Source organism: Lissotriton vulgaris, chromosome 12 (genome assembly GCF_964263255.1).
Source record: "Lissotriton vulgaris chromosome 12, aLisVul1.2, whole genome shotgun sequence".
NCBI lineage: Eukaryota > Metazoa > Chordata > Amphibia > Caudata > Salamandridae > Lissotriton > Lissotriton vulgaris.
In genome coordinates this window covers 127164818-127180689 of record NC_141700.1, presented here as the reverse complement: position 1 = coordinate 127180689, position 15872 = coordinate 127164818, and positions in this window count along the sequence as shown.

Genomic DNA, 15872 nt, shown 5'->3' with positions numbered 1-15872 from the left:
GAGGGCACCCATAGATTTTGCAGCATTAGTGTCCTTTTTCACTCTTTTCTAGGACTGCATCTACTTCCAGGCCAAAAAGATGGCGTTTCTCAAATGGGAGATTAAAGACTGCTTGCTGTACTTCAGTTGTAAACCCAGAGACACAGAGCCAAGCATGTCTGCGCAGGAGAACACTTCTGTTTATGCCTCTTGCTGCAGTGTCAGCGGAGTCTAGAGCACATGGGATAGAATTATGTGTACTTAGTTTACTCTCATTAGGTAATTCATACCTCAGCTTTTTATGCTCCTCTGGGAGATGCTGGAGGAGTCCCTCCATTTTATTCCTTCTTTTTAAATATATCTTTATTTGGCAACACATAAAGGAGTGTACAATAGAGACACACATATTATAGAAAAGAATAATTATCACATAGATGAGCATAAAAAAATTAATTTAAATTTACAGATAAAAGAGAATCTTATATGGATAGGCAATTTATGTTGGAGGGGATATCAGAAATAAAATCACATGATCAGTCTGGTACAAATTTCTCAAAGAAAACAAAAAACAGTACTAATATTCTTACGGGGAATTAAAAAAACTAATTTTTAGACAATTATAGCAATAGTTTTTGATTCGCTATACCCCAGCCTACGCGATTCAATATAGAGCTCTATTACTGTTATTCCAAATTTCGGTAGGCTCCCAAATTTTAATTCCTTGAACTCTGGCCTTCTTCTTCACTTTACAAGCAAAAATCGCCTTCTCTTGATTATACATGCCTAACAGCCGGGCCAAACAAATCTGAAAATTGGAGGGGTTCTAAGTACTTCCAGCGGGCTGTAAGAATTATCCTATATACCGCGGTCCCCAAGAAAATACATTGTGAGAAGTTGGCCTGATATATGATGTTTCCAATTCTGGAACCACCTTGTATCAGTCCAAACAATCCCTTATGGTGTCTGGTTGTAAGTCAACCTTTTTAGACAAGCTATCTTAAGGGTAGCATAGACTAAGCAGCCTTAAAGGCTTAACTCAAGAGGTCGTGTTAAGCGAGCTGTTTTACCAATCACAGTCCTGCAATATCAAATGAAAGGACACCACACAAGTATATATTATAAAAATATATGTATTTATTTCTAAACTAGCAGCCCGGCCCGACCTCGTCCGGGAGCATTCAGGCTTCCCCTACCCCCGCCTGCCCCGACATTGGCAAGCAGCCCGTGCCCCGTCCCCCGCCTGCCCCGACCCCCGCCTTCCCTGACATTGCCTTTCCTCAGCGGATCTGTTTTCCCGCCTGGCCCGACTCCCGCCTGGCCTGAGTCAATGGAGGTCGGGCAGTACTACCTTCAAAATGTTCCACCCGTCACCTTGTTAGTCCCTGTCCCCCGCCTGCCTCGACCCCCGCCTGCCCCGACATTGCCTTTCCTCAGCCGATGTGTGTTGTTGTAACTCCCCGTCCCGCGCCTGGCCCGAGACCCGCCTGCCCCGACATTCTACCTGGAGCCTTACCTCAGCCGCCACTCCTTAGTTCACCACTCCTTGCCGCTCTGCTCCTCACCGCCTGTGTTGTTGTAACTCCCCGTCCCCCGCCTGGCCCGACACCCGCCTGCCCCGACATTGTCCCCGGAGCCTTACCTCAGCCGCCGCTCCTCATTTTACCGCTCCTCTGCTCCTCACCGCCTGTCCGCCGCCGCTCCTCCCCCGCGCCATGTCCGCCTCTCCGCTGCTCGCACCGCCACTGGCCTGTCCGCTGCTCCTCCGGTCACCGCTCCTCCCCAGCGCCATGTCCGCCGCTCCTCGTACACCGCTCCTCCCAGTGCTCCTGACGTGAGCACGCACGTCGCGGCCGGCGCTACTTTGGAGGGACTACTTTTTTTATATAAATTTTGTAAATAACGTTTATTTTTAAAATTTATATAGCCTATGTCCTTCTGCTTTCCCTGAGGTTTTCAAAGATGTCTTGGGTGTTTGGATTGGTGGTGTACTTTTTGAGTTTACCTGGCTCAAAGGACACAGTTCTCTCTTTATAATAGTAGTATAGATTAATCCCCAGTACTCTTTATGAGCAAAGGGGCACAAGCGTTAAATCAAAAGCACAGTATAACATACAAAGTTGCACAATTATGGATGAGGGCGGGTGGCCACTCAAACCATATATTAAAAAAGTGGTATAAGAGATACCAATCGAACAGTGGTTAGGCCTAGGGCCTAGGGAATCGCTGGGAGCAGTCGGGACAAGCAATGCTGAAGTCGGGAAAAGCCCGCGGGATTCGGGTGCAGCACTTAAAGTGCGGCTTGCACCAATGCAAAGTCAATGGTGTGTAAAAGTTACACAAATAGAGTTTAAGGACACTTCCGCTGAACCTAGAGGAACCAAACTTTAGACACAGACCCTAGATGTGTGTACCAGTGTGGGAACACCGGCGTTGCAATGTTACCTCACCCACAGGAAGCGGGTGCATAGGGTCGAAGTGGCGTCGGGTTTTGACACGCAGGCTCTTGGTGCTTGGAGCTGAAGATGCTGCTGGCGATGGGAAGGAGAAGTGTCCGGTGTGATCCAAGGGTGGATCAGAGTAGAAAAGTACCTGAAAGCAGAGGGGACAGAGTCTGGGTCACTCAGCAGTGACCAGGGTGGCACCAGGACGGAACCAGGCAATGTCGGGCGCAATCAGGTGGTTGTCGAGGAGCTTCTCTCCGCTGTCACGTGGGCTCTGGGGCATCTGCGATGTCCAGGAGCGGGTCACGATCTGTCCCACGCAGGCTCTCACCGTCGGCGCAGTCGGCTTCAAGATTGGAGCAAACAACACTTGGCAAGAGCAATCCACGCAGGACCGGAAGATTGCTTCTCACTCGGACCAGGAGGGTCAGAGCGGGTGCTCCTTTTCAGATGAGCTAGTGCAGGTCTGGAGCAACCAGAATCGCAAGTCGATTTTAGGTTTTCGTCGGCACAGGAGCCACAAGCCAGCTGGCAAGTGACCGGGCCAACGCGTCGAGCCAAAGCAAGCAGAAGTGCCCCACGCAGCACTCATCGAGTGTAGATGGGTGAGCTTCGGTGCAAGAGTGGCTCCGGGTTGGGGCTTCTCAAACCCTGGTGTACAGCTTCGAGGGTCACTCGTGGGCTGCACGGTCAGCGTCTCGTGGTCTTTTCAAGATGGCGTGCCCCACGCTTCCGGTCGCCTCCACGGGTCCCAGCTCTGCAGGGACTGTGGATCAGGCTGTAAGAAGGCAGGCAAGCTTGATCTCATTGATCTCTGTCGCTTGAGTTCCGGCGGGAACTGCAACAAAGCAGACGTCGAGGTGCTGGATGGTGCCTGTTTGCACAGGGTGGTCACTCCTTGACCACAAGGGAGATTCTTCAGTCTTCTACGTTGAGTAGGATGTCGAAGGGTCCAGATTTTCGTTTCAAATGTTTCATCAGGATAATCTGAGTGCGTTGGCACTGCTCCCATTTATATACCAATCTAGGGGGCTGGATTACCTGCTAGGTCCCCTCCTATGGGTGGGACCAAGGAAGGGGGTGGATACACCCCTTTCCTTTGATCCAGGCCGCGCTGGGACTGGGGCTGGTGTGCCCCAGAACCGGTTTGGCTGGATTATGCAAGGGGCAGCCTTGTGCTCCCCAGGCAGTGTCTGGTTTCTTTCAAACCTCCCTGCTACAATCCACTATCTCCTGTCTGGGGTGGTGTAACACCGCCCTGCCACAGGAAACTCTTTGTCCAGGCCTCCTCTGCTGAGTTTCGGTCGGCAGCAGGAGGTCAGACTTGTGTCTGTGGTAGAAGCATCCATTTTGTGGATCTGAGGCTCTTTTAAACATCAACCGCGTTTCAGTAAAGTAACATGTCTTCTCCCTCTAGAGGGGTGGAATGCTATCCCCGTCGACAGAACTGTCGAGGGGATAGTATTCCAAATCGTATGACACCTTACACAACATGTTTTGATAAAGCCAAACCAAAGTTGCTATATAACCGCGAGGATTATAAGGCACTTAAGAGTATATGGTATGGCAGTATCCCGGATCAGCTTAGGGAGTTGTTCCCGACAGCTGCAGACAGGCTCAGCTCATGCCAGAGCTCCATCTCACATTAAACCACGCACTCTGCCTCCAGGATTGATAAGGCCTTCCATAGGAGTGGCTCACAGGTTTATATGTGTCCAGATATAGGTTTAGATATAGGTATACTATATATAAGCAAGGGGTGATTACACCCACTTGCCCCAGCTGAGTGATCAGCCAGTTGTGTCAGTTTAAGAACCAGCCAGGGGTGGCAAAAGCTATGCTTCAGCCCCTGGTAGGCCTTGGTGGCACCTATGCCCTGAGCACCTATAGTGCATGGTACAGGGGCAGACAAGGAGTCCATTTCCAATTGTGGTATGTACCTATAGCACATGTATTATGAATTTAGAGAGAGAACAGCAGGCTGGGGGTCTGATTAGCAGGCCCACAGCCTCAGTAAGTCGAAAACCAGTGAAGCAAAAAGCAAAAATTGGGGTGACCATAGGATAGCAGACCCTACTCTCCTACATACATGTTTCCTCTTCCTTAGTATGCATAAGCATATTATCATATCCCAGAATATACAAAGTGGGAGATTCAGCTACTGTATGCCCGAACACTTCTTGCCAAAAACCTGCTATCATACGTCTAAGAGGTGTTAATTTAACGCATTCATATAGCATGTGAATTAAATGTGCAAAACTTTTTCCCCGTCTTGGGCAGTCTGGGTTAGGTCTTTTCGAATGTAATTTGGCAGGTGTGTAATAGAGATTATTGATCGTTTTGTATAACTGGGCTTTCAGATTGGAGGTGACAAAGAGCTTACAGCCTGATTCATGAAGCTAAATTGCGCTCGCAATAGCTGCGAAAATGCTATCGCGGGCGCAATTCCCATAATCATTATTCACCACGAACATTGCGAATTCGCTAACACAGAATTGCGAAATCGCTAAAATATTCGCAGAATCCCGGCAGTAGACCAGTTGCGATTCGGAAATAGCGAGAAATCACGGATTCTGCGAAAATAATAGCGAAATCGCAATTTCCTCGCAATTGGGATTCATGAAAAATCGCAATTAGCGAAAAAACCCAAAATCTCATTTTGCGAGGCGCAATTTGAGGACAACCCAAAGCAGGTGGTAACCATCAAACCCATAGTAAAAAAAAATTTGAAAAACCGTTGGCCAATCAGCAACTGGTGCTGGCCTGAGCAAACACACTTAAGGAGAAGCAGCATCAGCATAAGGAGTGTCACAATGCCAGGAATGTACATGGTGGTCAGGCGGCGAAGGCTACAGCGAGCAGCACAGAGGAGACGCAGAATCCAGGCCAGGATATTCCGCCAGCGGGTCACCCTGCTGGGCCAAACCAGAGAGCAAATTTACGCAATGTACCGCCTGAATGGTGCAATGATCATCAAGCTAATTCAGGACCTTGACCCCCTGATGCAGCCCCCAACAAGGCGGACCAATGCCGTGCCAACTCATGTCCAGGTATTGTGTAGCCTGCACCTCCTGGCCTCCGGGAGCTTCCAGGGGATAGTTGCGGCTGCTGGGGGGATATCCCAGCCCACTATGTCCCGCTGCCTAGGGAGTTTCCTTGACGCAATGCTGACCCAGCTACACCACCACATCAAATTTCCAACAAGCCAACAGGAATTGGATGAGACCAAGCTTCAATTCTACAATGTTGCGCATTTCCCACACGTGATAGGATGCATTGACTGTACCCACATCCACATCTGCCCACCAGCTGCAACGGAGTACCTGTACCGCAATCGCAAGTCCTACCACTCCCTCAACATCCAGATGGTCTGCAATGCTAAGACATACATCACGGACATAGTGGCACAGTACCCGGGGAGTACACATGACTCACTCATATTCTGGCACAGCGGCCTCCACACACGACTGGCCAGGGGAGACTTTGGGGAAGGACACCTACTTGGTAAGTACACTTTGCCCACAATGTCACACTGCGATGAAGTAGCTGCGCTGCACAGGCACTCACCCTCTGCTCCTCTCATTCAGGTAACAGTGGCTACGCCCTGCGTGAATACCTCCTCACCCCATACCTCAACCCTGCTACACCACAGCAACGGCGTTACAACGTATCACACATACGCACAAGGAATTGCATTGAGAGAACTTTTGGGCTACTGAAGAGCAGATTCCGCATACTTCACAAGACAGGTGGGGCCATGTACTACAGTCCTGATGTGTGCTGCCGCATTGTGGCTGTGTGTGCAATACTACACAACATTGCTACCAAGCGCCGGATACCTGTCGACATCTCTGGCAGTGAATCGGAAGGGGACGACCGGCCACCTGCACATGCGCGCCATGCACGCGGGGAGAACCAAACTGAAGGCCACAGACGCCGCAACCACATCACAATGAACAGTTTCTAGTGCACCCTCTCCCCTCACCCAACAAATCACAAATGCATGCAAAATGAAATAATGACAGAACGCCAATGTGTGATGCTATATTAAATATTATTGTTTGATTCACAATAATTTTGCATGTTGCCATCCTTCCATTGCAAACAGTATTGCCCCATACTGCTGCGTCCAATACACAGGGCAGGCTTATGTTCAGCCTGTGCCTGTACAAGAACATTTAAGTCAGGTGCGCCTCCGGCGCGATGCACCCGAGCGCCTCTCCGGCTCCTCCTCAGCCACCGCACGTGACCCTGCAGTGGGCCTGGTGCTCCGTCTCAACGCCCCTACGTGTGAGGCAGAGTGGCTGCTCACACTTGACGTTCCCTTGCTGGCATCGTCCCCCCCGACAGTGGCAGGTAGAGCTGGATGAAGTGCCATTACGGCAGTGGTGAGGTGTTCTAATACCCTGGCCACATCCTCGCAGCATTGAATGAGCTGCTGCTGCTGCGCCAGGGACCGGCGCGATAGCTGCGACGTGGCATTACCGATCACATAGTTCGACCGAGTGTAAGCCGTCAGCCGCGTCAGTAGCTGCCGGTGGCAGCGGCTGGCCGTGTTGCGCTGGGATATCATGGCAGCTGTGTTGGCCTCCATGGATGCCGTCATGCAGTCCATACGCTCCCCCACACCTGCCACATTGCGGCCAATGTACCTGCCACATTGCGGCTAATGTATGGCCCCTTGCCGGCGTGCCTGCAGCTGGTGAATTCTTAGCATTCTACGTTCGACACTCATGCTCGGCAAGCGCTGTTCCGTCACCCTCCTGGCGCTGGGAGCATTGTTCTGCAGGCGAGCCCTGCCACGCCTGCTCTGCTGGCTGGCCACAGTGGGTGGCCGCTGTGTCACCGCTGTCGCAGGACCTGATGTGGATGCGCCAGCTGCTGGTGGAGTTGAGCTAGGCGTAGCTGGTGCTGCGGCAGACGGTGGAGGCACTGTTGTAGTGGGCCTGGCTGCAGGGGTTGGTGCTGAGGCAGACAGTGGAGGCACTGTTGTAGTGGGCCTGGCTGCAGAGGTTGGTGCTGCGGCAGACGGTGGAGGCACTGTTGTAGTGGGCCTGGCTGCAGGGGTTGGTGCTGCGGCAGACGGTGGAGGCTGTGTTGGTAACGGCACCTCATCGTCATCCTGTGCTTGCTCATCAATGAGCAGCCTCTCACTGTCGCTGCTCTCTGCGCCACCTGTGAGGGGAAGTGGACGTTCATTAGTTGCATGTATCTGTCACACGTGCAGTTGCTACATGCATGCTGGATGACATTCCCTGACTGGCCATGGCATTTCGTACTTTTGAACCTGTCTGGCTGCATTGGGGTACTTGTACATTGTGGCCACACTACATGTCCCACAATGCTTTAGGGCATTACCTAATGTGCACCGATGGCATGACTTTGGAACTTATGGGAGGCTATAGGGTCATGGCCATTCATAGGGGACAGGGTCGCAGTCGCATGCCACTTACCTTGGCTCTCTTGGGTGGGGCGGGATGAGTCCAATCGGGTTACTCCGATGCACGCCTCGGCCTCCAGCGTGTCTTCAACCATATCCTCCATGGGGGTGTTTGGAGGGACTGTCGGTCCTCCCCCTCCAGTGGCCAGGGACTCTCCCAGCCTCTCGGCAACCTTCTCCTTGGCACGACCTCGGAGGTCGTACCACCTTTTCTTTAGTTCATCAAGCGACCTGTCGGCCACACCCACAGAGTTCACAGTGGCCGCTATCCCGACCCAGATCCTGCGCTTCTCCTGCTCGGGCACCCTCCTTGACTCTCTCCCGAACAGTTTGGAGTGGTTCGCCACCACCCCTTCGATTAGGGGCTCCAACTCCTGTTCGGAGAACTTAAGTTTTCGCTTGCGCCCGGTGTTGCTGGGCCCAGGTACTGCCTCCTCAGCCATTGCTGCAGTGGAATTGGAAGTGGTAGTCCAAGTATGCAGGTGTCCTTGCAGGAGCTGACTCTGTTGCTGCCTCAAGGTGTGCTTCACTGTGGTGAATGGGGGTGGGAACTGGCTGCTTCCTGGTTGTGATGTCATCACTGTGCTCGAAATGCGACTTCCCGTTTTCCCGATCTCGCGATCTCGCTTTTTGCGATATCGCTATTTGCGATATCGCAAATCCTATACGGATGTTGCCGAAAATTGCGATTTTTATGCGATTTGCGATAATCGCAAACGGTTTTTGCGGCCGCGTGCGAATCGCATTTTTTTTCGCTAAACATAATGAATACCGTTCTGCGATTTCTCAATTGCGATTCGCAGTTTATCGCTATTTGAGAATCGCAGATGCCGATTTTCATGAATCAGGCTGTTTGTTAAGAGTTGTAATGACATATCGATATCAACGTTGGGATTATTCAATTTACTTGACCAGCCCGCTTCCGTAGACTCCATATCTTCCCGCTGGTTTCCAATTAAGATGTCATAAATGGTACCGATCCTAGTTGTAGATTTTCTCATGCAATCAAATAGGGGGATATTAGTTAAAGAAATATCGGGAATTTTCATATTAAGAAATGTATTAATTTGGATACATTTAAAGGTGTCGGTACTAGGAACTAAAAAATTATTTTGCAGATATTGAAATCTGTTAACATAGCCAGGCTGTAGGAAATCTCCTATAGTTAACACCCCCAAGTGTTCCCATCTTCTGGATATATCATCGTTAGCTTGTTCTGGTACCAAGGAAGAGTGCCATAGCGATGTATACTTATTAAATTTGATGGAAATTAAGATGCCTCGTAGTTTTCCTCCAGATTCTCCAGGCGCTAGATATTATCTTAAACTTAACTTTTTTGAAGTATGAAGGTTCAACTTGTTTTACTAGGAGGCCTTTAGCCTTATCTCCAATTACCAGCTCGTAAATTGATGGTATATAATTATCTCCTATGATTAGTTCAGATGTTTTTATGAGAAGTAATGGCGTCATTTGCTGCAGCAGGGTGGCCCACAGATAAAATCCTATATTAGGGAATGCTAAGCCACCTCTTATGGAGGGAAGAGAAAGATAGCGCATAGATCTCCTTACCTTCCCGTAGCTCCATACAAATTTACTAATTTGAGACTCGAGGGCCCTGATGATCTTATCTTCAACAATTAAGGGGATAGCGCGGAACAAATATAGCACCCTTGGAAGAATGTTCATTTTGAGAAAATTACCTCTCCCAATAATTGAAGGATGTAAGCTATCAATCCTTTTTAGATCTTTCTTTATATTTTGGAGGAGAGGGTTGTAGTTTAACTCCATTATCTTATCTATCTTGGGGGATATACGCACTCCTAAATACACTGCGCTCTCCACCTTTTTGGGGTCTTCAAAAAGAGTATTCTCGGTACAGATAACCATTGTTTTACCCTTATTAAGGGAGTACCCGGAGAACTGACCAAAAGCTTGGGTAATTAGTTTGATTTCAAATATTGCCTCTGTGGGATTAGGTGTTACGACCGCCACATCATCGGCATATGCTAGTATCTTGGTGTCGAAGGGGCCCACCTTAATTGGTTTAATTGCCGCACTATCAAGTAGTTTCAGAATCAAAGGGTTTATATATAGGGCAAAAAGGATTGGGAGCAGGGACATCCCTGCCTTGTGCCTCTAAGTATATCGAATAGCCTGGACTCCTGGCCGATCACCAATACCCTGGCCTTAGGAAAGTGGTACATTGCCCTGATAGATTTGATAAGACAGGCTCCCATATTATTTTGTTCTAGGACTGCCCACAAGAATTCCCAGGAAACCCGGTCAAAGGCCTTCTCGGCGTCCAGGAGGACTGTCGACATCTGGCCCCCCACAGCACTCATGACATCAAATAGTGCAATAAACCTACGGGTATGGTCTGTAGTGCCCTTGCCCGGGATGAAGCCATGTTGCCACGGGGAAACCAGATGCTCGATGACCCCCCTGAGCCAATTAGCCAGAATCTTAGAATACAATTTTGAATCGGAGTTTATCAGTGATATTGGGCGATATGATAAGGGTAGGCTAGGGGGCTTATCTTTTTTTGGGAATATCACTATATTTGGTACCCTCCATGAATTCGGAGGGATACCACTCACTTGGATCCCCACAAATAAATCTAGAAGAAGAGGTGTTATAATATTACCCAAAATTTTATACAGCTCGAGCGGCAATTTATCGGGGCCTGCAGCTTTACCCGAAGCTAATTCTGCTAGGGCCATTTGTACTTCCATATGAGTTATATCCCTTTCAAGGTCTTCCCTAGTAATCACGTCTATACCTAAATTAACTTCCGGCTCAGTCACCCAACTAGTAAGGGCTTCTTTAATTGCTTCAGAGTCAAAAATGTCTTCATTTTGGTACAATTTTTGATAATATTTTCGAAAGATTTCTAGTATAGCCACAGGCGTTGTATATTCCTGGCCGTCCGATTCAATACTAGATATTAAATTAAGAGATTGTTTTTGGCGAGTTCGGAGTGCTAGCTGCTTAACAACTTTCTCCCCATCTTCATAGATCTTATTACGATTCGATTGATAAGTCTCAGCAGCCCTCTGGGAAAACCTGCTATTTATCTCAGTTTTGAGTATAAGCATTTCTCTTAAGGTTGGTCTTCCATCTTCCCCCTGCATTATTAGAGTAGTATGTTTCTCCTCTATTTTAGCTAACTCTTGGAGCTGTAACCTATTAACCCTAGCCACCTCCTTACTCTGTTTGGCTGCAAAGCTTATTGTCTCCCCACGGATGGTCGCTTTAAAGCAATCCCAAACTGTGCCCCTAGATGCGCTATACCGATTGCAATCAAAGAACCCCTGAGTCCATGTCTTAATATAAGCTATGTAATCTTTATTGACAAGCATTTTTCTGTCAAAAGTCCACACTGATCGGGGTCTACTCAATTTAGCGATATCCAGTGTGAGTACTAAAGGATTATGGTCAGAAATGATCTTTGGGAGTTTACTAACTTGTACCTTGTCAGAGCAATTTCTTGTTGCCCATATGTAATCGATACGAACATATTTACTATGTGGGTGCGAGAGGAACGTATACCCCGGGTCAGGGTGTTTTTTCAAATCCCATAAGTCCACTAAACCTAAACTTTCTTTAAGATGTGAGATCGCTCTATATACCTTAGGTTTACGACCAGTATATATGTATTATTCTTGATTATGTACTACCAAATTTTGCGTCAGAGAAATGTTAAAATCCCCACAGAATATCAGTGTCTGAGGCCAAGTAGCTAGCTCCATTTCAAGTTCGGTAAGAATAGAGGGATCGTACTGGTTAGAAGCATAGATTGAACAAATTGTGATACCAATTTTAAGCTCCACGATGACCCACCTTCCCATAGGATCGGCTGCCTTGCATACGGTCTGCCCCAAGAAGGGTTTTGCTAATATAGCAACGACTCTTGTTCTCATAGTGTGGTTTGTACGCACTAATAGATTAAATCCCGGAACCCTCAATACATCTCTTTCTGCCCAGGGAATATGGAGACAAATTATATCAAATGTATTTTGGCTAAATATCCCACACATCTGATCCCTTTTTTCCCTATCGTTAAGCCCCGCCACGTTCCAGGAACATATTTTCAGCTTATCCATATTGCGTTATGTTTGCTTTACATGCTAATTCTACTATGTGAAAAAACTTCAAACTGGACTTACAGTCTCCATTCCTACAATTATGGTTGCCTTTTTTCCATGCTTTCTCCCCCCAAACCCACTCAACCCTTAACCCCCCCCCTCCCCTCCCCCCTCCCTTCCACAGTTGAGGCATATAGACTCCATAAGAGTCTGTAATGATGAAAGTGCATTACTAGACCAGTGCTTTTAAGTTAACTAGGTTTTTTTCCCTACCACCCAGTGGAACATGTACATTTTAAAACCTTATAACCCCTTAGATCAGCATGCTGTAAATTTCTGTAAATAGCTATTTTATTTCCATTTTTTTTTTTGCTATACCACAGAGAGAAAATCTTAACCAGAAGAGCGCAGTAATATTTTTCTATGTTACTAAGTAGCATCTTTTACGCTAAGGGAAGACAGAATTTATCATTTAAGGCTGTCCAAATATTCTTTTGCCTTAATTTCAGAGGTAAAAAATGTTGTTTGCTCTCCGTTGATGACTTTTAACCGGGCTGGGTAATTCAAGTACGCCTGAAGTTTCTTATCTTGAAATGGTTTGATAAGTTGGCGTAAGCGCCACCTCCTCTCAACTGTTGTGTGGCAAGTCAGGGCGTACGAATTATGTTATTTGCCCTCTGGTTCTTTTAGCCTCTGGCCTCGCTTTTTCCCAGATTGCCTGCCTTAACAGAAAATTGCCGAAGTACACTAAGAGAGCCCATGGATATGCCCCGGGTTTCGGTGTATGTTTTAAAGTAAGGGGTACTCTGTGTGCTCGCTGCACCTCTAATTCCCAGTTCCAGGTGGACAGTTCAGGGAGAGAGTCACGAAACAGCTGGATCACAAAGGAGCGGGCATCTCCCCCTTCCAATTCTTCAGAGACTCCCAAAACCCGTAAGTTATTTCGGCGTAGCCGATTTTCCATGTCCTCGAGCTTCCACTTCACATCCGCGAGTTCTGTTTAACTGCGTCAATCTGTTCCCGATTCGTGGCTGTCTCCGACTCATTTGAAACCACTCTAGACTCAATCTCAGTCATTCGGTCACTGAAGGATCCCATTTTTCTCAAAAGTTTTCGCACCACACCCTGGACTTTACGAAGCTCGCTTGGGCCTTGCGGCCGTCATGGGATGTCTCCTCCCTGTGTGCCGCTATTGCTAAAAGTACGGTTTCAATAGTAGGTGCAACAGAATTGTGAGACATAGTGGGATCCGGATGCTGTGCTAGGCCTAAGGCTGAGTCCAGAGTACATGTTGGGGCAGCTGATGCTAGGAGACTGCTTGTAGGTGTATAATCCCAGGCTAATTCAGCTGAATCTCGATGGCTTTTTCTGTGTTTTAAGACCGTTTTCTGAGCTGTTCTATTCTCTTTGGCGCTTGTTTCATCGTCACTGGAGTCGCTCAAGGGAGACCCCGTATCATTAGGCCACCCTAATTCATCCGAAAAAGAATAAAAGTCACTGGGATCCTTATCCTTGTCCTTATCCCCATCAGGGTCATCCTCATCGATAGTTTCAGTTCCAATTTGAGCATCCAGTGAGCCATCTATCCCTGTTAGCCCAGTTTGCCCTGTTTGAGAGATTTCCATCTGGGTTATGTTGTCTACTTGGGTTCCAGGAGTGCAGGTATCCATTTGCAACTGGCTGCCTGTAAGGGTATTGCCCTAGAGGATTTCACTGGGTGTGGAGTAATTTTTACCAGACTTATCATTCTTTTGAATTTGTGTCTCCACCCCCCCTGCAGCGTTTTTGCTTGGATCAGCCCCACCAGTCTATGCAGTCTGTATAGTGCTCACCGTATTCTCTTGAGCCACCACACTCTTATTCAGCCTGCCTGCCTCCACCTCACTGTTCGCCTGCATGTTGCCCCCCGCGGAAGCCGATACTGATGTGAGTTGGATTGCCGGCTGGCTCCTCCCGCTTTGACCCGGAAGGAGCTTCGCCGGAATCTTGCGAAGCAGCTCCACAACGGAGGGTGCACTCTGGCCACCCTTCCGTATAGCACCTCCCTGGCTGGAAGCCTTGCCTGGGGTCTTCTCGGCCGCTCCGGCCCCTGCTCCTGCTACTGCACATGGGGGTAGCTCACGAGCCCAGCCGGCCGGGTCCGCAGCATCCCGACTGGCCACCCTCGCCGCTCTTGCCTTCGTGGCTGCCGCCGCCGCATTCTTTGGAGCCATGCCGTCCTCACTGACGTTCGGAGCACTACTCTGCTCCCGAGTCCGAGCACTAGCCAGGTAAGTCTGACAGCAGTTTTTGTGTTTGCGGCCGATATTGCAAAAGATATCGAATCACAGAGAGGCCGATTAGCGCACCAAACGCTGCCACTTGATTTCTTGTTGAAAGTTTGTATTTTTCGGAAATCTCGTTCTCAAGCACCTCCACCTCCATTGGGTTACTCATTTTTTTCCAGATTCCGCTCATAAATCTGCTTGGTTCCACATATTTTAGACCGCCATCTTGCCTCTCCCCTCCATTTCTTTACAGAGTGCCCTGTCATAGCGTGCTAATAAGGCTTGGCTGTTGGGAATTCGCCAATGATTAACAAACTGGACAGCAACCTGTTTTCCATATTTGTCAATCATTTTTGATTCTTTGTCTGGGGGAGGTGCATCTCCTGTTGTCTGGGAGTTAGCTCTTTTCCTTGCATTGACCACCACTAATGAGTCAGGGGTTAACTGGCCTCGAATGTAAACTGGGTCAGATGGTGCAGCCTTGTATTTTTTGTCGACCCATGGTGTTATAATTTGTGATCTCACTGGATCTTTGAAAATGTTATCAGCGTGACATAGAACGCCCTAAATCATTGGCAAATATTGTGAGCCTCATTGTACAGTAGTGAGGGTCTCAAAGAGGAAGTCATCCTTGATAGGGTCTTTGTGCAAGGGCACCTGGTGGTATGCTGCAGCTCTGGCTACTAAATCTTGGTAAGCTGAAGCATCATCTTGTGGGGATGGGCGAGCGGGGTAGAGGTCTGAATTTGTATCCCCCTCTGGGTCTATATCATAGACATCCCAAGGGTCCCTATGATGTGTGTCCTCTCCTCTGTCATCAGTCTTGTCCCTAATGGGTAAATGTGTGTGAGGTGTAATCTTGCCCTCCTCACTCTGTTGTGGTGAATCGGGTGGAGGTACGGGGTGGTGATGGTGGAGCAGGAGGGGTAGGGATGGGCATATGTAAAGGGCTTTTGGCCATATCCTTCTTGTTCTTCTTTGGAGGCTGACTAGGGGGATTAATGGCATCATCAAAAGACAGTTGGTCGAGGCGGTGCCGTTTGTAGGACAATTTCCTTTGCATGGGCCTGAATTTCTAATGGTTTTTTGCCTCATATCGAGCCACACTTGCATTCTCTTGAGAATCGGCTCAGGTGCTTTTTTTTTGTTCCGAAGGTACAACATTTTGGTGCAAGTGCTTGTTTCGCTTTTGGTGCCGGAGTGCTCGGAGCCAAAGAGCTCTGTGATTTAGGTTTTGTTACCGAGGCTTTGGTTCGATGGGTCAGTTCCAAGGCAGATTTTGAAGTGAAGGACCTTGCTGTAGGCATGAGAGCAAGGGTGGGGTATCTGAATCGATGGATCAATGCGCGCCACTGCTTTTCTGCAGTGACGGACCATGAGCATTTTTGTCAGTCTGAGCCAATTTCTTGGGCTTCCAATCAGGGGCATGTGTACTCCTGGTCCAACTATCTTCTGAAGACTCCAGGTGAACTGGATGTTGTTCAGTGTTGGACTCGGAGCTGGAGTCTTGTAGAGAGATGGACTCCACCACCGCTGCCGAGGCCTCTTCTTCCTCCTCTTCCTCCTCACTGAAGATATCAGGTGTGACGGCCCTGCGCTGCATTTCTAGAGGCCACACACGTCAATCCCTGCAGGCCTCACAGGTATCTTTTCGATGATT